Below are 24,840 nucleotides of genomic sequence, written 5' to 3' on the forward strand. Positions count from 1 at the left end.
TACTATTGATTTCTGGCTTTTATCTTCTGTTTGTATTTTAGTTATTCCATACATGTATATCTAGATTTTTATCTCTCAATTCTATCAGTCACCGAGATTTCGGGATAAGTCATTTTATATGTCTACATCTTGATTTTCTCATGTCTTAGTTATGAACTAAATGATTTTCAAAGGACTTTTCCCTCTTTAAAATTGAATGAACTCTAATAATCTGTATGAGTTTGTTGTTTTAATGCAACTAATCAAGTACAATTAGCTCTTACAAATGAACTTCATTTGAACATAGTAGGAATTCTATTGCCTAAACATAGTGGTTTCTAACAGAGCTAATATGTATTCTTATCTTATTGCCCATCAAGTCATTGTGGCAATAACATCTTATTAGAGTTAGATCAACATCATAAATAGCTAGCATCCATCTCATTTTTTAAACAAGTTTACTTTTTTATTATTTTTTTAATTTTGAAGATACTGTATAGACAGGTTACAGTTACATGAGTTAGGTAATGAGTACATGTCCTATCAAGCATTGTTACCCCCTCCTTTGTTTCCTTTATTATTATTTATTTATTTATTATTGTGAAAATGCTGTACAGAGGGGTTACAATTACATGTACAAGGAGACCTAGGGTTTCTCCTATTTTGTCCTTCAATGTTTTCAGGGTGTTTGCTTTGACTCTGAGGTCTTTGATCCATTTGGATTTGATTCTGGTGCAGGGTGATATATAAGGATCTAGCTTTAGTTTTCTACAAGTGATTAACCAATTTTGCCAGTACCACTTACTGAAGAGGCTGTCTTTCTTTCACTCTAATTTTTTAGCTCCCTTATCAAAGATTAGATGGCTATAGGTCTGTGGGTTCATTTTGGGTTTTCAATTCTATTCCATTGGTCCTGAGGTCTCCTCTTGTGCCAGTACCAAGCTGTTTTGATTGTTTTGTAGTAGAGTTTGAAATTTGGTATTGATATTTCTCCAGCACTGTTCTTTCTTTTAAGGATCATTTTTGCTATTCGGGGTCTTTTATTGTTCCATTATCTCATTTTCTAATCTGGAAAAAAAATCAAGAAATGTACACTGATTTTCAGAGATGCAATAATTTCTACCAAAGTACTGAAATATTTTCCTCACTATTTCTTCTTTATTAGACAGGTGATGTTTGTGTGTGATATTGGAACCAAACACATAACAATAATGCCTCACTTGGAGGCTTCTCATTTAATAGTTTGCCCTCAGAAATTGCTTTTGCTCTGTTTTACTTACTTAAGGGTATCTTTATTTTGGCTTCATTATTTTTGTAGGCCTTCTGTCCCTCTTCAAAAGGACAAATATCTTAATTTGGGGAGGGAGGAGAGCTTGCTACATTGATGAAAATTTATTGGTATGAAAAATGAGTGCGGCTTCAGGAAGAATATAATAAGGTAAACAAAGTAGTTGAATTGTAGAAAGAATGTTAGTTAAACAGAATCAGATCTATCTTCCCATCAAGGCAAGTTTTATGGTTCTGAGTTTCAGGTAACAAAAGCATTTGCCCTAAACAACTAGTTACACATATCAAACTTACATCAGTAATTGATTTTACTTAGCTTTCTACCTATTTTAAGTTTCCAATATTCCTTCTTTCTTTTCGCTATTCCTATAGTGTTCCTCACTTCCACACTCTCTTTTATTATATTTTTTCTTGAAATTTTCTTTGGAACTCACATGTATTTGAATAATTAATGATATAATGGATCCAGAAGGAATAAATTAGTATCATCTATACTTAAAAATTATCACCACGTATTTTTGTAAACATATTATCTGTGAGCTAGGTTTTTGTGCACTGGATATCTGAATTTTTATTTTACTTCTGATAAGAATAAACATGTAAATTTAAATGGTGATTAGCTCAGGATTTTTTGAATTTCTGTCTCAGTTATCCATGTAACAAATGAAATTTGTTCTGATACAAAGATGCAACAATTTAAAGTGGTATTAATTATAAAGGCATTCTATTTGAAATTTATTTGTACCTCATAACTAAAATAATCTTTATTATAGTTTGGGCTTTAATTTCATATTTTACTTCCAATAAGCATTTCTTTACCTTCTGTAAAGAAGGCAAACTGTACTACAAACATAGTATTTGATTTTAATAATATAATTGCTAAGAATTACAAAGGATATCCATGTCTTGGAACTTAAACCTGTTAGCTCTTACTGTTTTTGGTTAAAGATTTCCTAATCTTTTCCTTGTTTTTAATATCTCCAAGTACTATACTGAAGTGTAATAGAAAGTAAAAAGCACCAAAATTGTGGAAATAAAAAAAAATTAAGTAAAAGACATTCAAAGATGAGACTAAAGTTAAAGGGTACTTCAGGATGCTGAAGTGGTTGTTTTGAAAGTGGAGAGGAGAGATGGAAAACCATGTTTACCTCATTATGCTAGGAATGTTGTTAAAACACAGAGCAGAATTTTCACATATGCACCATGAAAATTGAAAACTTACAATTTATGCAAACATTTTTCAGATTTTTCTTTGGAGACAAATGTCAACATTTCAAACATTGGGAACATATTAAGGCACTAAATTTTGTTCCCTGGATTTTTAAAATTTTAATTATATGTACATAGTTTTTTCTATATAAAATTTTCAATTTACATTTAAAAGAAATATCTAAATGCTTAGTACTTGTTACTAATTATACACATTATAAATTATACAATAAAATTTTATATTTAAAAAATGTAAAATACACTTAAATATTACTTCTGATACAGAGGAAAAGACATTTCTGTTGATTAAACCAAAGCAATATACAGAAAAAAATTATAGCCTCCTTTCAAAAAATTATTGAATCTTAAATTTTTATACATAGACATTCATTCAATTTGGGAAAATATTTAAATTACTTGATAAATTGGAAAAATCTGATTTTTCAATTGATTCTTTTATTTTCTCTAAATATTGATATTTTAAAATATTTTTTTCATTCAGTGAAAGTTGGCTTTTTCTTTATTTTTAATATTATTAAAATGATTCATGTGGGAATGTTGAGGGTCTGTGTCCAGGCAGGAAATAAAGTGAGATAGTAAGATTAATTATTTAGATGCTTCATGAAAATGTTTTCTATTGCAGTATTATCTGTTTAATAGCTAACATTTTAAAAGTGTGTGTTACTGCCATTTATATGAAATATTATGGATATTTTAATTTGGGTATCTATTAAAAGTTTTTAATAATGACTTATATAGAGCTATTAATAAATCTACTTGGATAATCAGTACCATCTTTTCTCTCCCCTTTCCTTTTAACTCCTTTGTACCTGTAACAAAATTTAACTCATATTAAAGCATCATTTATCTTATTTATTTAAAAGAATGAAGCAGGAGAAACAGCACACAAACAACATTTTTCCAAAATAAGTTATCTTAGTCATTACTTTATTTTTCATATTTATTCTGTTTGATGATTTTAAATAAATTGACTTGGCATTTTAGAAATAGAGAGACAATTATCTTAATTTTTGAAATCAAACAAATTGGACAGCTTGGCTATTTTTAACAAGGAATTTCTCAGTTTGATTAAATTAATAAACTATAAGCCTTGATTAATAACATAATTATTTTTGATATTAAATTCGTACCTGGTTCCTAAAAATACTAGCATTACAGACAAAAAATAGAAACACTGTTGCTTCTATGTCAATTGCTCTACTAATTTCACAGCTGTGTGCTTGGAGACATGTTGAGAGAAAGTATTAAAATATTTTAAAGCCACATGGGATTATTAAAAACTGGAATGAATCCTCTAAATCTTTGAGACAACTGTTCATCAATTGCTTTCTTTCAAGAAAAAAAGAAAAAAAGAAAAATCTCTACTTCACCGGAAACCTGTAATTCCCAGCTGTTAGTTCAAGCAATGTTCCTGGAGAGTGGTCGGAGGAATATACTGAAACATTGCAAGGGGAAGAAATTAGCCAAATTCATCATTTCCTCTTAGTTTTGTATTTTTGTGCAATTATTTCCCGTTACTTGTCTAGCAAGACTGACCTCATCTTTGAAAATCATATTTTCCCTGAGCTCAGTTTAAATAATCATTCTTGCAAATCCTTCCAGAAACTACAAATATGTGACCTGACTGAGAATTTGGAAGTTTGTTATCTAACTATTATTTTTAGATATGAAATACAAAAAACATTTCATACTTTCATAAAATAAAGGTTGAACGTGTTGAATGGAATCAATGAGTTGTCTTTTATTTACTCTAAGTGGCAAGCTTAACAACTGTCATAGAACTCACCAGTGCATCCTAGAAATTTCTTTCTGTCATCATAAAACCCTGTCTATAGCAATATCTGTCTAGATCTGGAAAGGACAACTGTGACCCTATGCTTACAAGAGATCCCTGGTGATCCAAAGCAAGAATGAAAGGTAAAGCAAAGAAACTTGTAAGTAGCTTAAGTGACAGAAAATGACTCTCAGAAGGAAAGCATTTTTTTTCTATCTTTCTTTCATTTACTTCATGCTGTCAGAGAATTCTCTGGGAATATTGTTACTTTCATTGAGCAACAATCAAAACACAGACTGGATATTATTATATGTATAAAGTTAATGATAAACTTAATTCTTCTTAACAATTTGTTATTTTGCTTTCTGTCTTGCTTTAGCTTTTATTTTCTTTCCAGTTATCTCCTAACTGTAATGTCTGTCAAAATTTTATTATCAGTCTTTTTTTTGTGGTAGATTTGACAATTGTATATCATAAGGCAAACATTTATAGAATTGGGCATAATGAAGAAGGAAAAGTAGAACTTCTCTGTGTCTTTCTTGATGAAATATGAAAAGATTTTGTTAAGGATAGACTGTAAATATAGATAGATGATGGATGATCCATAGATAGATCAATAGATAATAGATAGATAGATAGATAGATAGATAGATAGATAGATAGATAGATAGATAGATAGATAGATAGAGATAGGAGCTTCCTTCCCTTTGTATATTAAATGTTTGATATTACAATCATGCTATTTAGATAAACAATATAGTTTAAAAGATAATACAAGGAATGGCAGTTACTTTCTCTGCTTTAGAATTCAGAGTCATGAATTATAAATTCTCATTTATTTCTGGATGATAAACATACCTTTGTCAAGGGGTTAATGATTAGCTAATAAGAAAAATTACAATGCCTAGCATACTTCACATGACACTAGCAAATCAGTCATTCCCATGCATACTGCAATACAACAAATTACAAAGAATTTTCAGACAGGATTTAAAGGTCTTATAATTTATAAATTTCTGTTACAAATTGGTGAGAAGTATAAATTCACAAATGCAAATCAATTTGTGTCACATACTTACAAACCTTCAGGTATATATTGTCTGATTCGTAAATAAGAATGCACACAAATTATTTTGAAAGATTTACTATCCTTTTGTCACTGTTGGCCTATAAACATTCAGAAATGTTCAAGAAGCTCACATGTACAGCACAAGTTTCCACCCCTTCTGCCTCAAGTGCACAAAAACAAATCAGTAATCTATCTGGTTTATTTCTTTGAAAATGGTGTTCTTAAAGTACATCTTGCAGATAGATTATCCATCCCTCACAGCAAAGCTTCACAATGGGAGTCTAATAATTGCTCCTTTTCTAATTTCACTAAATGAGTTATAATTATTTTATGTCTGTTTTATGGTTACTGAATAGTATTAACCTAAACTCTAATTATAATATAGCTTTCAAAGAAATGTATGGACACCAAATTGATGAACAGTCAGCTTATGTAGGAACATCCCATAAAGCGCACACATAGCTAATAGTTTTAGAAATAGCATGTTAAAATTCAGAAGCACAATTCATTTGGGAATGAAACAGGGTACATATTAATTTATATTTTCTAAGTCTAGATAGATGGGAACATGTTATTAATAAAAAATAAAATGAATTTACAATTAGGCATAAAATTTCTATTTCCTAATGTTTGAAACCAGTGACAGATATTTCTGTTCCATGTCATAGATAAAATGTGAGTTTGTAGTACCCAAATAGTCTTTTAAACTTACAACAATCTTATAAAAACAAGTACTATGTCAATAAAGGAGATGGTTCTATTGGGGGTGCTACTTGCTTAGAATATTTTAACAGACTATTTTTATGCTTAATTTTATGTTAATATTTTAATCAAAATATTATTCTTAGAATTTATCATAAAGTGGAGGGAAAGTAGTGCACTTCCATCATTTTCTGTCTTTTGTTTTCATTCTTGTTTTTTGAGATAGGATATTGCTATATTGTATAAAGTGGTTTCAAACTCTTGGACTCATGTGATTCTCATTCTCAGCCTTCTGAGTAGCTAAGACTACAGGTATACATCATGTCTTTTAAATAGTTATGAAAATATACTTTTGGGAATAGTCCAACAAATAAAAGAATATGAATATAAAGTATGAATGGATTCCTTACATCACAGTGCATTATTATTTATTTTCTTTTACTAAAGCAATTTAAAATAATCATCCTTTAATAGACAAAATATTATCTTACTCTAAAAATATTGACTCACTCAGAATACTTGGATATATAAATAGGAAAAATAAAGCTCCAGTCCAGCCTGGACAACATAGTGAGACATTCTTTCAAAACAAATAACAGAAAACTTGACTCATAGGTGCAGGTTTAATTTAACATATTTTTAAATTTATGTTTCTAATTTGAATGATTTTTTATATTTTAGTATATTTTTAATATCAACAGTGGTAGTATATAGGTTCTTTAAAAAATGTTAGTTTCCAAAACATTCAAGTAAAGTTATTAAAGAATATGTATGATAGCTTCCTGAGAGGAACATCTCAGTGGAAGCAGAAACTGGAATACCACTTTGGAAAATAAACCTTTTAGTAATAAAATTACATAGTATATTATTTTAAATAAGTATGTTAAAACCACTGTTAGCCTCCTTGAATGTTTACTTAATGTTGTCAGTATTTTCATTCTTTAATTAATTATGTAATTGCTTGATTCCCACTACCCTACTTTCTGTAGAGCAACCGTTACCATTTATTAATTTGATATTATTAATGATGACAGCTGTTATATAATAGGAGTTTATAATGACTCACAAAAGGACACTTTGTTGATTATGTTTTCAGGAAATTTTTAGTATTATGTGGATAAAAACCTGGGGTTCAGAGAGGTTAAGTAACTCAGTTGCTAAAGTGTTGAGATGCTTAATTGAATCATAGAATATTGTCTCCATTGTCAACAATCAAAATGTTTCTTTGCAGATGGCTACAAATTCATATTAGCCTTAATGTCTTTCTACCACTTCCAATACTTCAGTATGGGGTCAATTCTTTCCCAGAAAACTACACTAAACTTCAATTTGGACTACTAAGTATTCAACAAAAGCCTATGATATGCCAAGCACAAGTACATAGGAATTCAGAGAGAATAAAACATATAATCTCATATCTCAGAAAGGTCTAAAGCTTAGTTTTGATGACTGACATAAGTACATAATTCACATACAGCTTATTAGCCTGTGTATAAAGTTCATATACTTGGGACATGTATGCAATTGAGAAATCCTTTATATAAATCTATGAACTCTGATGCCTAATGAATATCTGATGAATATCTAAGTACAGGAAAACTTATTTTATTTTATTAGTGATGTACAAGTTGAATTTGATTCATTTTCTTATTTTACATTTGTCCAATTTTTAAAGTCTGGACAAACTGATGTAAAGTCTATACAGAGCATAAGCTTTCTGTGTTGATATTATAGGACAAATAGTACAGTTAACCAGGTGCAATTTGATATCAATATTGGTTTTAAGGTAAAATGTATTTAATGTTGCATCTTTTTTCTCTTTTGGATTTTGCTCTTAGTTTCCAAGACTCTTTCAGAGAAGGTGAAATTATTTAAATGGCTATTAATTTGCTTAGTGAATCAATTTGTGTGTGTTCTATTCTACCTATTATTAATAACATACTTACAATAAGGAAGTAAGTTGGTAGAGTTCTATAATATCAACACTTTTACTACTTTCCATTTTTCCCAGTTATAAAGTAAGCTGAGTTATTTTCTCTTCACTTGATTGGCTATAAAACAACATCTGGGTCTCTTGAGTTTATCATCTTTGCTCCCTTCACACCATTTGGCCATCTTTATGAATTCAAAATGGGCTCCCATCTGCTAAAAGCTTTTCAGCATGTTTATTTTCTGTCCTTTAGCATGAGTTGTGGTCCATAATGGACTGTTGTTTTTTGTTTTTTTGTTTTTATTGTTGTTGTTTTAACAAAGCTGGCTATATCGTACAGTAAGGCACACTATAGTTACACATTTGCTCAGTTGTGGTGCATGAGAGGTTCACTCTTGTCCAATATGACCTCACTTAGAAAAAAGAGACTTTCTATATTCGAGTCCTCCATTTAGATACACAAGAAGACATGAAGGAAGAATTTATTCTTTAGTTCTGTGCCCTAAAATTTAAAAGGACAAAAATATTGTGTGGAACTCCTTGCTGTGAAGTACTGCAGTTGTAATGACGGTTACAAGGAGATGAAATTATATGAATCTGAAACGTTCATGTTATTTTGTCTTCCCATCCTTTAAATATTATTTTCAAGTTTTGTTATTGTTGTGAAGAGAATAAGCAACTCACTACAATGTTGCCACCTAAATGGGGGGGATTTTAAACCAGAAACATTGCCTTAAATTCACATTTACATTGATAATAGAATTACAAAGAGAATTTTAACTGGGATGAAAACTCTAAGTTGGTTACATATCCAATTCCAACTCAAGATTGCTCTCAAATGGAACCATACATATGGGCAGTTACAACTGCTCTAAAATTAATGTCCTTCTCTGTCCAGGGCAATGGAATGCCCCCCACCTGTATATAACCAAGTTTTCTGACATGATTTTAAAATGTGGCTCTAGTTGCAACCAAGTGGTATTGGATAATGCATAGCATTCATCCATATCACCAAAGAGTTGAAAGCTTATAATTAGCTGAAGACAATTGGGAAATACAGACATACTGTTTCATAGTGATAAGGAATCTGAAATTGTATTATATTAATTTAGGTGCTCAAGTTTTTGATTTATGAAAATACTGTAAAATGCAAACAGAGAAAGTAATTTAAGAAACAACAGAACTTTGGGATCTGAATTGTGCTAGGTATTTTAATCCTGGTATTGTTCAATTCTTGTTAATCAATTAGGAATTATTACCAGTACAGATAACAGATAGATTTTACTCTCTACATATACTCAGGCATAAAGGAAATGTAAAAGATGTAATTATTAACCACTGGAAGATATATCTTAATTGTAGTTGAAGATTGTTATAATCAAATAACCAGAGTGTTGCTTATCTAAATCATGAATCATGGTATGCAACTTATAACTGAAATTCATAATAATGTGCCATATTTTTCTTTCTTTTTCTTTTCTTTCTTTTCTTTTGGTCCATCATGGGGCTTGAACTCTGGGCCTGGGCACTGTCCCTCAGTTCTTCAGCTCAATGCTAGTGCAATACCACTTAAACCACAGCACCACATCTGGTTTACTGGTGATTTATTGGAAATTAGAGTCTCACGGACTTTCCTGCCCAGGCTGGCTTTGACATACAATCCTCAGATCTCAGCCTCCTGAGTAGCTAGGATTATAGGCGTGAGCCACAAGCACCCAGCTGGTCCACATTTTTCTACCCAATTCTTTTTCCTAAATGGTCTATCTTTAAAAAAAATAATCATTATTTATTTCTACTCTTTTAACAGCTTTTTCTTCCTAGTACTAGGTGTTCCATCAAGGTAAGTGCTATCTCAGATGATGGAGAGGTAGATAGCAATCTCATGTCAAAGCCATATTTAAATGTGATGAAAATAAACCACTATTTTTCTCACCAACAAACTTAGAGAAATACCACTCCTTAGTACATATCATTGTTAGGGCATTGCACAAAGAAATATGTGGTGGAATTTAGATCACTTGATGTGGAGTGGTGGTTTTTATTTTGACTTTAAGGATAATTCTGAAAAGAAATCTTGAATTATGGATAGTAATGTCAATGAATATCAAATGATAATTTATACTGTTTTGTTCCTCAAAGTAGATCCACTTTGAGTCCAAAACCCCTTTAATACCCAGAGGATGAAGACATGTCCCCTATCCACTATTGTGAAAACAATATTAACTTGAAAAAAGGTATGTCATCCAAGTTCTGAATTTATTGTTTTGTTAATCGTTTTTTAATCATAATATGTTAGTTTCTATATTTTTAAATAAAGGTTAGTATTTTTAAATAGTTTACTTCTATGCCTCCATCATTTTCTGTTCTTCTTGCTGGTGTTAGTTCCCTGAATGGATATGCATTATTTTGAGATTCTAACATTGCTTTGGTGAATAATTAATTTTATAGAGATTAACAATAAATTTAATCATCCTTGTGGCTAGAATCTCTCTTCCTTCATTTATTTTTATATACTCAAAACTGCTAGCTAAGTGTCTGATCACAGTAGCCACTCCAAAGCATATGTTTTTTTCATAAATGAATACATAAATAATTGGAAATACATAAATTCAGAATGGTTAGGCAGTATATAAATATTTTCTCAATTGCTGGGCACTGTTGGTTCATGCCTATAATCCTAGCTACTCAGGAAGCTGAGATAAGAGGATGGGGATCATAATCAGCCTGGGTAGGAAAGGCACTTGAGCACCAGAAAACAAAAATCAGCCTTATGGCTCAATGAGGTAGAACACTAACCTTGAGCAAAAAGACTACAGGGACAGCACCCAGGCCCTGAGTTCAAACCCCATAACTGACAAAAAAGAAAAATAGATACTTTCAGTCCTGAAGTTTTAGAGATTTCATACCATTTGAACTGCTAGCTATCTCCATATATCTAATTTGATCAGTAATCTAATGTAAAACTCTTTCAGATTGTTTTTTGTTTGCTTGTTTGTCAGTTATGGGGCCTGAACTCGGGCCTGGGCTCTGTCCCTCAGCTCTTCAGCTCAAGGCTAGTGTTCCATCACTTGAGCCACAGCGCCACTTCTGGCTTTTTCTGCTTATGTGTTGCTGAGGAATTGAACCCAGGGCCTCATGCATGCTAGGCAACACTCTACCACTGAGCCACCTTCTCAGCCCTTAGATTGTTTATAGTATTTCTCATTATTCTCAGACAGATCACTTGGTCATTGGTTAACTCTAGATTCATTTTCTTTATATGCTATTGGGCTGTTCAAGGTGCCCCTGAATTTTGTTTGTTTACTTTTGTTTTTGTCAACAGTGTGGCTTGAACTCAGGGTCTGGGCCCTGTCACTGAGCTCTTTTGCTGAAGGCTAGTGCTCTATCACTGAGTCATTGTATCACCTCTGGTTTTTGAGTGGTTTATTGGAGGTAAGAGTATCACGGGGACTTTTCTGTCAGCACTGTCTTTGAATTATAATTCTCAGATCTCAGCCTCCTGAGCAGCTAGGATTACAGGCATAAGCCATCAGCACAGGGCTGTTTTTGTTTTTCATATGACTAACATTTTATTGTTATACCCAGGTCTCAGGACTCCCACCTGAGAGGACCACCGAGAGTCAGACTCTACAGCTGTTTTAAGGTTTTATTTAGATGGGCTGCAGCTCGGGCCTTGTCCTACACTCCGACACAGCAGAGCCTAGGAGGAGAGCCCCGAGCTAAGGATTTGCAGGTCTTATAAAGGCACACAACCAGGTGGTTTAGCACCACATGTTGCTTTGCTCTGAAACAAGCAACAAATGGTCACTGCCTCAAGTACTTTAACCCTTTATTTATAACTGTGCTCATCCTAGGATCCAAGCACTTAATTCTTTTCACTCACTGAAGTAGACCTAAGCTAGTCTACTAGACCTAAGCTGCTAAAAATTAGTTGCCTAGGTTTTATAATTCATCTATTGCCTTGGAAATTGATCTCTTCAGTTCCACTTGATTCTTCTTCCTTGACTTTCCATTTAAAATTTTCAGTGTAAGACTTTATTCTGAAGCTGGTGGCTCAACGCTATAATCCTACGTGCTCAGGAGGCTGAGACCTGGAAGAGTATGGCTTAAAGCCAGCCTTAGAGAAAAGTCTGGGAGACTCCATCTCCAAAGAACTAGAAAAAAAAAAGATATGACTTAAGTGGTAGAGTGCCAGGTATTAGTAAGCCAAGGAGAAAATGAAGGTGTGTGTTCAAATCCCCGTACAATCAAATATATAGAATGAAATGCAGGACTTTTACCTTCTGTGTCTTAATCTCATAAAAATCAAAGCAGAATTCTTTGACAATATCTTCAAATATCAACTGTGACATTGATTTCAAAGTATAACTGATGGACTCTTTCTGAAAGCTATAGTTTCAGTAGATTAAAGGAGAGCATAAACAAAATCTGGACTTTTCACACCCACCCACACCCACCCTCCTCACCCCCTCCCCAGACGATCTTGAGGCAAACTCAATAGGAACAAACATTGCTTTAGTGTAATTATATTAAGAAAATGTCTTTCTGAATTGTCACAACAGTAGCAATTGTGTAACCGTTGTTATGATCCCTTACTTGGTGTCCTTTATTCTTTAAACAATGTCCATTTCAGCAGAAGAAACTTTTTACGCAAGATACAATGTGTTTGTGTGTGTGTGTGTATCTAGGCATGCACATGAGTATTTACTGATAAGGAGAGGACTTCTAGAATGTTACTTTAAATAGCTCAGAGAGCTTTTTCTCTACTAAGACAAACATAATTGATGGACACTTGAAATGTAACAATTTAAAGTTACTGGAAATTACTTAGGATACATAAGAATATCTAATAAAGAAAACTCAGGAAATCGATAAAAGAGTAGCAAGAATTGATGACATTCATGATACACCTGAATTTCTTGTCTTCTTTCTTTCCACATCCGCTTAATTTGAACTTCATTCTGGGCAGGTACATCTAAGAACATAGGACTCTTTTGTCCATTTAGGTCTTGATTAAGACCTATAGTTTACCCATGAGAGAAACAAGACACAAACATTTCTCCTCTTCCCAGCTCTGTGTTGCAGACTCTATTGCAAACAACAGCATCTGAAAAGTCAGGATCTCTCTTCTTTCACTCAATTCTGTCTTGAAAGAAAAAAATCTAGAGAAAAACACTGTTTTAATAATTCTCTCCACCCTAGCTTTCTAGCAAGGTATTACAGAAGAAAAGATGGCTTGAAAAGAAAATAGACTGTCTTCTTCTCCCCATCCCAGAAAAAAGCCCTGAATATGGAGCCCAAATGTTTATCAAACTGAAGCAGAATAGTTTCCACATTTTCAATTCTAGTGTAGTTGCATAGATGTTTAACACACGGAAAGAGATGCGTTATAAGAAAAGAGATTTTAGTCTCTATCTAGAACTATTTTGAGCTGATGTGGAGAAGTTAAGTTAATGTAATTTGGGGGGATTTTTATTTTTGTTTTTGTTTTTATTTTTTTGCTTCATCTGGGCTTTGAACTCTGGGTCTGGGCACTATCCCTAAGCTCCTTTTCCTCAAGGCTAGCTCACTACCACTTAAGCCACAGCACCACTTCCAGGTTTTTCTGTGATTAAGTGGAAATCAAAATATTACAGACTTTCCTGCCTGTCCTGGCTTTGAACTGTGATCCTCAGATCTCAGCTGCTGAGTAGCTAGAATTACAGGCATGAGCCACCAGCTCAATAAAGAATCTCGAAAACTGGAAAATATCCAACTTTTAATTTTATGGAAAGATACATAAAACTGGAATATTATGTTTATACCAACATATGTAATATATAGCTATCCATATATTATATTTTATGTAAAAATGTATGTATATAGAGTGAGGGTAGGGCAGAGGGAGAGAAGGAGAGACCCAGATTTCTGAGACTAAATTACTGAAATCTAATATTGAAAGGAGACATAATTAATAAAACTATATGCTGTAATAGATCCAAAAGGAATAAAACATGAGAATAGAATTGTAGTAAGTAAAGAGAATAATCTAGCAATTTAAATTTTACAAGAAGTAAATCCCATGCAGAAACATTTATACTCTGGGTATCTATCAAATATTTAAAGTAGCCTGAAGCATGTGGCTCATACCTGTAATCCTAGATACTCAGGAGGCTGAGATCTGATTATTGCAATTTGAAGCCAATTGGGGAAGGAAAGTCCATGAGACTCTTATTGCCAGTAAATTATCCTCCCCCCCCCAAAAAAAAAGTCAGAAGTAGAACTATGCCTCAAGTTGAACAAAAGAAGTTCAGGACAGATCCCAGGAAACCCCCTTCAAAAAATAGAAGAGATGATGTATCTAATTTCTTTATGAAGTCATTTAATACTCATATCAAAACCCAACAAAGTAATCATAAGTAAAGAAAATGATGTGCCAATAGCACTTAAGATTACATACTTCCTACACAAAATACACCAAGACCAAAAGAACTATCATATTAAACAATGACCAAGTAGCTTTAACTGAAGAATATAAGATTGGATCTTTTGAAAATCACTTTAGGCAAAACAAAGTATCAATCTGGTAACATATACATGATCAGTTTAATAGAAAACAAGAGAATCCAACAACATCTGAAATTTAAAAAACTGAATAAAGTACAAAAAGAGGAAACATTCTTAAAAAGGCAGCATTTAAATTTGAATATTCTCAACATTGTTCGAAATAGCCAGAGGATAAACCTCATTTCCTTCACTGATGAATAAACAAAAGGTGATATATTAATATGTTGGACTGTTACTCATTAATAAAAAGAAATAGCGATCTGATAGAAATGATTTAACATGAAAAATCCTGAAAATATAGAGCAAATGTAAATGATCTTAATTAATTTCTACACATTGTTAAATTTCTTATGTAGGAAATATTTAGAATTGTCACATCTAGGGAAATAAAATAATAAGATCAATAATAAAGGGTAATCAGCATTTGTGAAAAGTAGAAATTACTTCTATTGTGTAGAAATTTCTAAAATCTTATTATAAGATATAATCTAACATATTCTAAAAGGAGATTGTAATTATAGTTGCACAATTTTTTATGGAGAGGTTAAAAACCATTTGATTAAAATTTTAACTGCATAAAACTACATGCAAGCTAGATTATCTTTAATGTAGCCTGGAAGATGTTGAGCTTATCTTTAATGTAGCCTGGAAGATGTTGAGCTTGAGATACATGTCGCATAGCTCTGTAAATTTATAAAGAATTATTATGTACTTAAACATAAAGGATAGATTCTAGGTATATATTTTGTATGATGTAGAAAAGAACTCTAAAAATTTCTGTCAAAAACAATGTTTCCTGTTAATTGTTAATTATATTCCTTTTAAGTGTTCACAGCAGGTATTATTGTTTTGATAACTATTGCCAATAAAGTATAGTTGAAAAGAAAGAAATATTTGGCCATAATCAAGTGCAGAATATCTATCCAGGAGCTACAAGAAAAATCCTTTCTGGTCGTTGATGTATAGTTATTATCACTGTAATCAGTATTTATAGAAGCATTTCACTTTTCCTTCCTGTTTGGGGCATGTTATCACGGTTTTGTTCCCAGTTACAATAATTTATATGAGGTTCTCACCTCATGTCTGGAATAATTTGCACCAAATCTTGTTTATTCTAAACTCTTTTGCCATATAGACACACTTGTGGGATTCTGTTTTATCTGTGTCTTAACTTGAACCAGAAGTAAGCATTTCTTATCAAGTATTTTATTTTTAATTATTTGAACAGTACTAATGACATCTACCATAAATAAGAGTTAACATTTATTGAGTAATTACTATCTGACAGCATTTTCTAAGCACAAATGTATTAATCTTCTTTATATACACAACACAACAGAAATTATAATGCTCTCTTTAAATAGGAAAAATGGGGCATTTTTTTAATCTTTCTTTGTTTTGGAAAGAGAATTCTCTTCACTGTATTCAATGTTTCCCCTCATTTCTATCCCCTCACAAGCCTTCCCAAGCAACTCCACATTATTAGTAACTAACTGAACCTTCATATTTCTTTGTCATCAGAATCCTGCATAAATATCTTTGGCTGACATGTGTGTATGTGTTTAAAGGTGGGGTCAACATGCTATGATAAATAATTTTCTCTTCATAATTGAAGAGTAAAGACCAAGAACAAAGGTTTGCTCCCTTTTATGCCCTAACCTATTTTAGTTTAAAACTTTCTTAGCAGCTTTTCATTTTTCCATCAAATTTCCACATCCCAGTGCTCATGTTCCAATTTTGAATTTTCCTCTCAGTTAAAACCTGAGCGTTCCTGTGTATCTATTCTGAAATCGTCCTCTGCTTAGCCAGTCCACCCTACTTGTCCCTTGTCTGAATATATATTTTTTCCAATGTGACTGCTTGCAGTATTTCATTAATAGCTTTGAACCCCACTCTGACCATATGCTGGCTTCTAGCCATCCAAAACATTGCTGGAGGTGGAGCTCTGGGAGTGAGCTGCCATGTTAAATCGCCTCCTTCCCTCCCTCTGGGAAAGGACCTTAACCTCGAGCACTTTCAGTCAATCACAGTCCAAGAGAGAACCTTGAAAATGTTCTGCAACACTGATTGGTTCCATAAAATATGCTGGCTGGATGCAGAAGTTGAGTTTCTTTTAGCTTATTTCATAATAAAGGGCAACGCATGTGCTGTATTCATAGTAATTCAAATCTGACACAAATAATACAGCAAATAATTGCAATGACCTTTAACTCACCTCAAATTTAAACAAAGGTTAAGCTGCCCTTTACTAAAGTAAATATTTTCTGTAGTCAAATAAATGCAGACACCTTTGGAGAGCAGAATATATTGCCAAACTAAACGAATCTGAAAATGGTTACAACAGAATAATTTCAAAACATAAAGAATGCAAGAGTCTTCAATATAAACAACATCCAGACATGCCGGCATCTGCCATTATTAATTTACCTTACAACATTTCCAGTAGGCTTCCCCATATGTTTGCTAAAAACTGTTGCTTGAAATTTCTGTCCAGAAGGGTAGATTTCAAAAAGAAATATTAAAAGCGACTTTAGCTCTCATTTTCATATTCAGATGTGTTTAGCAATTTATATTTTACTTCATAAAACTGAACAGAGACTCAAACATCTAAGTAGTTATCATGAATATCTTGAATCTTGAAAAATAAACCTAGAAGACAACGCTGAGCAGAGAATAGCTGATAAGTTTATTTGATTTTGTTTTGTTTTGTTTTATTTTAAATACCAAGGTTTCCTTGTTGGTTAGATAAGACCCAGGTGTGCTTTCACCCATTTTAGTTTGTTTAGTCTAAGTCTACTTCAAATCACATTTAAAAAGCAACCCTGTGGGGGTAGGAGTGGTATATACATATATGTATATATGTATATATTCTTTAATTTCACAAGTTTATTTAAAAAAGTAATCCCTCTCTTTCTGAGGTCCAAATGCTAATGATATGTTGACTGTGAAAAACAAGGCACCAGCTTGTTATTGCAACGAGTATCACCATCAAATTCTCCCTTCATTAAAATAAGGCCACCTGATTTAATTAGAAGTATTCAGTATGCCTATAATATTTTTGGTCGCATTTTAAATTACATGTCTCAAGCAGGGATTAAATTTACATTTAATAGGACAATAATTGCACGTTAAAAGGAAAACGAAGTTTCTTTCTTTTTGTTTCTTTCAAGGCAGCTTTGCCAACTCTGTTATTAAGACCCAAGATGTTCTTAGAAACTTAAATTAATGGGTTTATTTTTAAACATTTAAAAACAAATGCCAAGTACCAGGTCAGTAGAACCCTCCTCCATGTCTCCCCGACTTTGACTCAGCAGTTTTCTTGTTTCTCACTCCCTTCTCTGAGCTGGTGGAGAAATGATATTGGGATGGCCTTTTCCCTACCAATGGAGTTAGGCTCTAGGATCAGAGGTTGATCCATCAATAACCAGAGAAAGTCTGTGTGATCTTAAAAATTGTGGCTCTTCCTTGGGTTCTGTCTCCATACGAAATGACTGATATTGACCTTGACAGAAAGAAATGATTAAGAATGAGAAGGAAAAGAAACTCTTAGTGAACTATCTATGGGAGAGTCCTGGATGCTTGCTTTTGCTGCATCCCTCTACTTTCTGCCTTGTTTTATTATTCAAGTCATCTTCCTTTGTACTTCAGGAGCCCATTTATCCTCCTGCAATTCCTAATTTTTAAAACTTCGCTTTCTGATGCCCTTTGATGGAGAGAAATTTGTTAGTATCCTTCTGAATTTTCTAACAGCTTCCTCCTCTCTAGGAAGTTTTTCCAGGGGAGACAGTTATAGCATACCCAAAGGGCTAACCACATATAAGTAGCATCAATATGTCAAGATATGCAAATTTTTTAAAGTTAAATCTAAACTATTGTTAATGAGAACAATGTTCTATGTTAGAAGTAATCATGGTTCTTCTGGGTTTGAGATAATCTACTCCTGAGAAGGTTTGTTTTGTTTTATTTTGGTTTGGCTTTTAGTCCATTGTTGGGCTTAACCTCAGATTCTGGGCACTCTTCCTGTGCTCTTTTGCTCAAGGCTAGCACTCTGCCATCTTGAGTCACAGATCCACTTCTGCTTTTTCTGGTGTTTAACTGGAGATAAGTGTGTCATGGAGTATCCTGTCCTGGCTGGCTTTCAACTATGATACTCAGAACTCACCATCCTGATTAGTTAAGATTATAGGCATGTTCTGATTATTTATTATCTGTAAATTAAAATATACCCACCATCCTGATTAGTTAAGATTATAGGCATGTTCTGATTATTTATTATCTGTAAATTAAAATAAACCTCTCTTCAGTGGTTCTGGATTATTCATTATGAAGAAATGCCTACTGTAAGATTTTTGTACATATTATTAGAAACAGAGTTCATGACCAAAATTTTAAGTATGAACCATATTGATGACATCAAATGGAGGTTATAATATTTAATTTTTGCTTGAGGGTTGACTTTTGGTTCTCTCCTAATTATGTATGAACTTAGCTTTTGAATGCACTTTTCTATCCAACTTGGTATACTTGTGTTTACTATTCTTCTCTGTTTCTATTTTCTGTCCTTGGATTACAAATACATGAGAAAATCTGAAATGTACTGATAATCACAAAGATATCTGACACTATTGATAAATTTATTTTTTCTTGGTCTTTTGGTATGAAGAATGCATTACTGTTGTAGTTAAAATATGGATTCTTTCTGAGTTGCAGTGCTTTTGTTTGTTTGCTTATTTGTTTTGTCAGTCGTGGGGCCTGAAATCTGGGCCTGGGCACTGTCCCTCAGCTTTTCAGCTCAAGGCTAGCATTCTACCACTTGAGCCACAGCACTACTTCTGGGTTGTTTTTTTTTTTTCTGCTTATGTGGTGCTGAGTAATCGAATCCAGGGCTTCATGCATGCAAGGCAAGCACTCTACCACTGAGCCACCTTCCCAGCCCATAATGTTTTGTGGGGTTTTGTTTTGTATTTTTTTGTTTTTTCCTATAAGCAGACTTTATACAAGAGATATAGTAAAGCCATAATTAGAATGCTTGGAATCACTAATCTTTTAGAAAGCTGTAGTTATCTTGTTTAGTATCTACAGATTCATACAGATGTTTCCTAAAAAGAGAAAGGCCTATCGCACTGGCCATACTGGGAGCGGGAGGTTGGGGTGGTGTTAAAAAAAAGGAATAGGAAATTTCATGTAGTTATATGCTTTTAAAATAGATGAAATAATTTGTTATAGGAAAAGCATGGAACTTTCATCAATTAAAAGAATATATACTTGAAACTAGAAATGAAGAGAGTCAGTGTTTCAAAGAACCAGGAAACCTGAGAAATAAAGCACCAGGCAAGATTGTAGCTGGTCTAAGTTCCTAAAGTGCCATCCAAGGAGTGGAATGAGTGTCACATCTACACATGCCATGGAACTTGAGGCCATTAGAGGTACAGCATGGACTCTGTAAGAAGACACACCAATTTGTTTAGAACTGTATAGAATGAATTGAATTCTGTAACACATGGAAGTAGGAGTCAGATGTAAGCAATCAGAATAATACAAGAGCAAGAACCAAATGTATTGTCACTGCAGTGGTGTGAGCATAATTGAGAATGGGATGTTGGCAATACTGACACATCTCTACGACAGACTGATGGAAAGTGTTTTTGCACTTCTTAGTAACTCCCCTTTCTAGTAATCATTCAACACAATCTTGGGAGCATTATATATATACATTCACAATCACACACACACACACAAACACACACACTTTTCCTCATACCTCCAAGAGAAACTGATCATACTCTTCTTTCTGTAACTCACAATTTTCTTGCCTCTGCCTTCAACGTGCTGGGGGTCTCAGGAGGGTACAAACATGCCCAAGTTTATATATATTTTCAACATGACTTATTATGCCGTCTTGCATATATTTGTGAACCTTTCTGAAGCTGCAGTTTAGCTACTAAAATCCACCATCAGAGAGACATTACTTCGGTTTAAATACCTAGTAGTAGGAGGAAATAGTATTGTTGATAAAGACAACAATGGCAGCACATGTGTCCACTGGGCAGATACCACAGGCGAGGACTTTGTGTCCTCTGTTGTGGAGGATGAGGCACAGTTACCCATTGCTGAAAGATACAGAGACCTTGGGTAGAAAATGCTTTTGCTGTCCTCAATCTTTTGTAAAGCAACAACCCTTGATTATCTAGCATGCTTTACCTCACACATGATGTAATTAAAGCTATAACAATATTTTGTTTTCATTTTTTTCTGCCCCAAAGCTAAATAAAGTGTTACCATTTTATCTTTGGTAATCTTATTGTACTTTATGTCTCTCATTCTTTATGTTACCTCTGTCTTTATAATGTTCACCCTTTCCTTCAATTCACTAGTCTATCATCATATTTTTGTATATTTTTAAAAATAAATCATCTTAAAATACATGGGGGAACAAAGCAGGATATAAAGTAATTAATAAGTAAAATAAATCCAGGCACTTTAGCCCCACATACTACCTGACTGCCAATACCACATAATATGAACCACATTGCACTGTTTAGAATGAAAGAAAGTAAAGGTCTCAAGTTGGTGGCTAGCAAGGCTAAATCTTGCCTGCTGACATGTTTTATTTGACTCACACGGTGTGTTTAAAGTGTGACATTTTTGCAAACCTTTAAGAAACAGGAATGTTTTACACAAAATAAGGTCCTTCTTAAAGGGGCCTCTACTGCATGACAGTGTTTCTTTGAGTGAAAGCCAGTCCATTCCAATCTCTGATACTCTTATATTCTCATCTCCAGCCCATCCCCATATTTGATATTCTGTAATATTTCTACTCTACTACAATTGACTCCGTTGTATTCATCAAGATGGCCTCACAGATATTATAAAGATTTGGTCTTTGGCTCCTGGATTAATAAAAAGACCAATTTCCTTGAATTTTTTTTCAGTAGTTCTTTTGTCATATTGAAACAATAGTGATTTTTTGGGGGGTTATTTCTAACAAAAAAGTTTTGCTTTTTCCTACCATACTAGGAATAACATATTTTATAGCCTAAATCAACTAGTTGGCTATTTATAAATATTTCAATCCATTTAATGTAACTTCATATATTGGGATATTCAGGCCATTTCAGCCCTTAAAATCTAGTGATGATTTTGGAAATAAATTCTTGCAACAGCTGTCAGAAAGCTTTGTCTTATAATTCTTACTTAGCATAATGTTCTAATAAGCTCAATTTTCTTTTCATCAAACCAATGCAGATTATCCAGCTATAAAACACAAGCATAGCTTTTTTTTGCTGCTGTTTTTTGTTTGTTTGTTTTTGTAGATCATAGGCTTGAATTCTGGGCCTGGGCACTATTCCTCAGCTCTTCAGATCAAGGCTAGTGTTCTACCACTTGAGCCACAGCGCCACTTGTGGTTTGCTGGTGATATCTTGGAGATAAGAGTTTCATGGACTTTCCTGCCTGGGCTGGCTTTGAACCATGATCCTCAGATCTCAGACTCCTGAATAGCTAGAATTACAGGCGTGAGCCACTGGTGCCCAGCTGAACTTTAGTTTTAAAATGAAGTTTTTCAAACATGCTGATGCTTAGAGTCTCTTGTGTAAAAATTTAAAAATACTAAAACCCAAGAATTACTTTGAGAAATTATATTATTTCATATATTTTAAATAATATTTATATCTTCTATGTAAGAAGAGAAGGCTGCTACGTCCTTCTGCCTGATGATTTGGTGAGTATAGCTCCTTCTGACTTAGAGTTTGGAATAAAGCATGTATTTACTGACTACATACTCACAGGTATTATTGCTATTGTTACTTCTACACATTTGCTGCTAAATATTTTCCAAGGTATCACTGTATCACTTCAACCAAATTTAACTAGGCTTCTTACCAAGGCCTTGTACTTTTCCACGGATGTTTTTTGCCCTTTGCTCCCCTCAGAAACACTCTTCTTCTATTCATGAATTGAAGAATTTTGAATTATAATGAATACCCTTTTATGTGTTAGCTCTTAAATGAGTGATTCTCCAAATTTGGACAGAAATAATAATAAATATTTTATCTTAAATTTCTTACTATCACTTTGTTTTGTTTTTGTTCTGGTTCTGGGCCTTGAACTCAGGACCTTAACACTCTCACTGAACTTCTGGTATTGGGCCATACATTTGAGATAAGAGGCTCAGTTCTTTTTGCCCAGCCTGACCATAATCTTCATATCTCAGCTTCTTAAATAGCTAAGACTATAGGTATGAACCACCTATTCCTGAATTGGCATTATTTTAGCTTTTATGTTTTGTCTTCCTTTATATGTTAATTTATGTATATGAAGGCAAGAACACAATACTTTTATTCTCTTGCTTGCATCTTTTTCTCAGAATATTTTAATTACAGACCCATATCATGGCTGTTACTGTGGATAGCTTAGATCAAGGTGATTTCTTGGACACTGTATAAAGTAGACAATTCTTCATCCTTAGTTCTGTATATCAATTTAAAAATACAGAATAAAAGCAAAAGGGTAATATAGAATTTTGGAGGGCCAGACTTTCCAGTTGACCAGAAGGAAAAAAAAAGTTTAAAAGTGTATTTTATCTTGTCTACTTAAATGGTATGATCTGGACAAGATCTGTAAAGGTCAGTACAGGAAACTATCTCATACTAATAATTATTTTAAGGAAAAATGATTAGATAAATTGTTTTTAGCAACACTGAATGCTTGCTCATGTTCCCTAACACTTGTTTTGAAATGCTCTGAAATATAGCCACAAGTGATGTATGATATATCACAGCTCTTTGAAATGGACTGATGGACACGATGTCTCAAAATTCATTGCAAATCCTCCCATGTCAGTAATGAAAGACTGAATTTGTATCCAAATCACTTTTCCCCTCAAGTTGAATGTGATTCTAACAAAAACATAGCTTTTTTGTAAATGGTTTTTTTTGTTAATAAATAATTATACTCAAAGGACTTCATTACTTGGTTTAAGCTTGAGATATGAAGGAAATCCAAAGTAAAGAGTCTCTCAGTTTATAGACATTTCTGTGTCATCACCAAGTTGTTTATTCTCTGAATATTCTTTGGTTCTCACTGAAAAGAAAGAAAGTCCATTCAGTAGCATCAAAGTGGATGTTGTCCTTAGCAAACTGGATGGGAATCAGTAGCAGGGGGCTTGCCTCAATGTCTGTGGTTCAAGGGGGGATGTCACTCTTCAGAGACAGAGTGAGCAAAAGAAAGCAGGGGAAGTTTCTGAATGACCTCACAGCATGAGACCAGCGGTCAGTACTGTAATAATGGTTTACATTGGCAGGACTCCACTTCTGGGGTGGTCCACAGTGACACTGTCAAGAATCTCTTTCATTAGTTCTGTGAATACTATCGGGACACATTGGTTGAAAGGTGAAAAGTTGGAAACACTGCTGTTTTTCCTGGCTGAGGGTAAGAAGAGTCCATTTAGGAACTTATAAGAAGCTGTCTTTGGGGGAAAAAAGAAGCAAAACTGTACCAATTGCCACTACAATTTTTCACAACTCTTGAATAAGTATGATACAGACTTTTGATTAACAAACTATTCTCCCTGTCTTGTTGGAAATGTGGCTTCCTTTTGGTAGTGTTTTTGTTTGGTTTGGTTTGGTTTGATTGTTCTGTTTTGCTTGGTTTGGTTTGTTAGGAAATTTCAGTTTAGTGAAAATGAAAGCAAATTTCTAAGTTTAAAAGCAAATAGTAGAAATATAAATTTTATCTATTTATTTGATAAAGGTATAGTGATATTTTTTAAAAGAGGACTGCTAAATATAACAACTTGATGAAAATCTGGATTGCTACATATTCCTGGGTACAAGTTAATTTTCCTTTTAAATCCTTTATTAATACCCACATTATTGATGATCTAGATTATCAGCCACTTGTATGCAATATATATATGTATAGCTGTAATACAGATTATAGGTACATAATTATGGGTACATAAAATATGTGTTATGGATATATTTTATGCAACTATAATATATATTTTCACCATATATATCACACACATATATGAGTTATTTGATAAGTTGAATTGGCATGATCTACAGGAGTTTAAAATTAATAGAGCATGTCATATTTTAGAAGTAATTTACATTTTATGTAATCTCGATTCTAGTAAGTCTTGAAATAGATCTGAAATTACTTCATGTATCCATAAGCACATCCTAATATGATTGAGTGACATTTTAGTAGCCTGAAACTTAATGATATGAAATGATTACTAGATCATCTACTCAATATGCTTACAACTAAGGGAGTTGCCTAATGCAAGTGCAATTACATTTCTTTTTCCCCGCCAGGACT

This window comes from Dipodomys merriami, unplaced genomic scaffold, assembly GCF_024711535.1.
Source record: "Dipodomys merriami isolate MVZ:Mamm:240054 unplaced genomic scaffold, mDipMer1.0.p SCAF_1, whole genome shotgun sequence".
NCBI lineage: Eukaryota > Metazoa > Chordata > Mammalia > Rodentia > Heteromyidae > Dipodomys > Dipodomys merriami.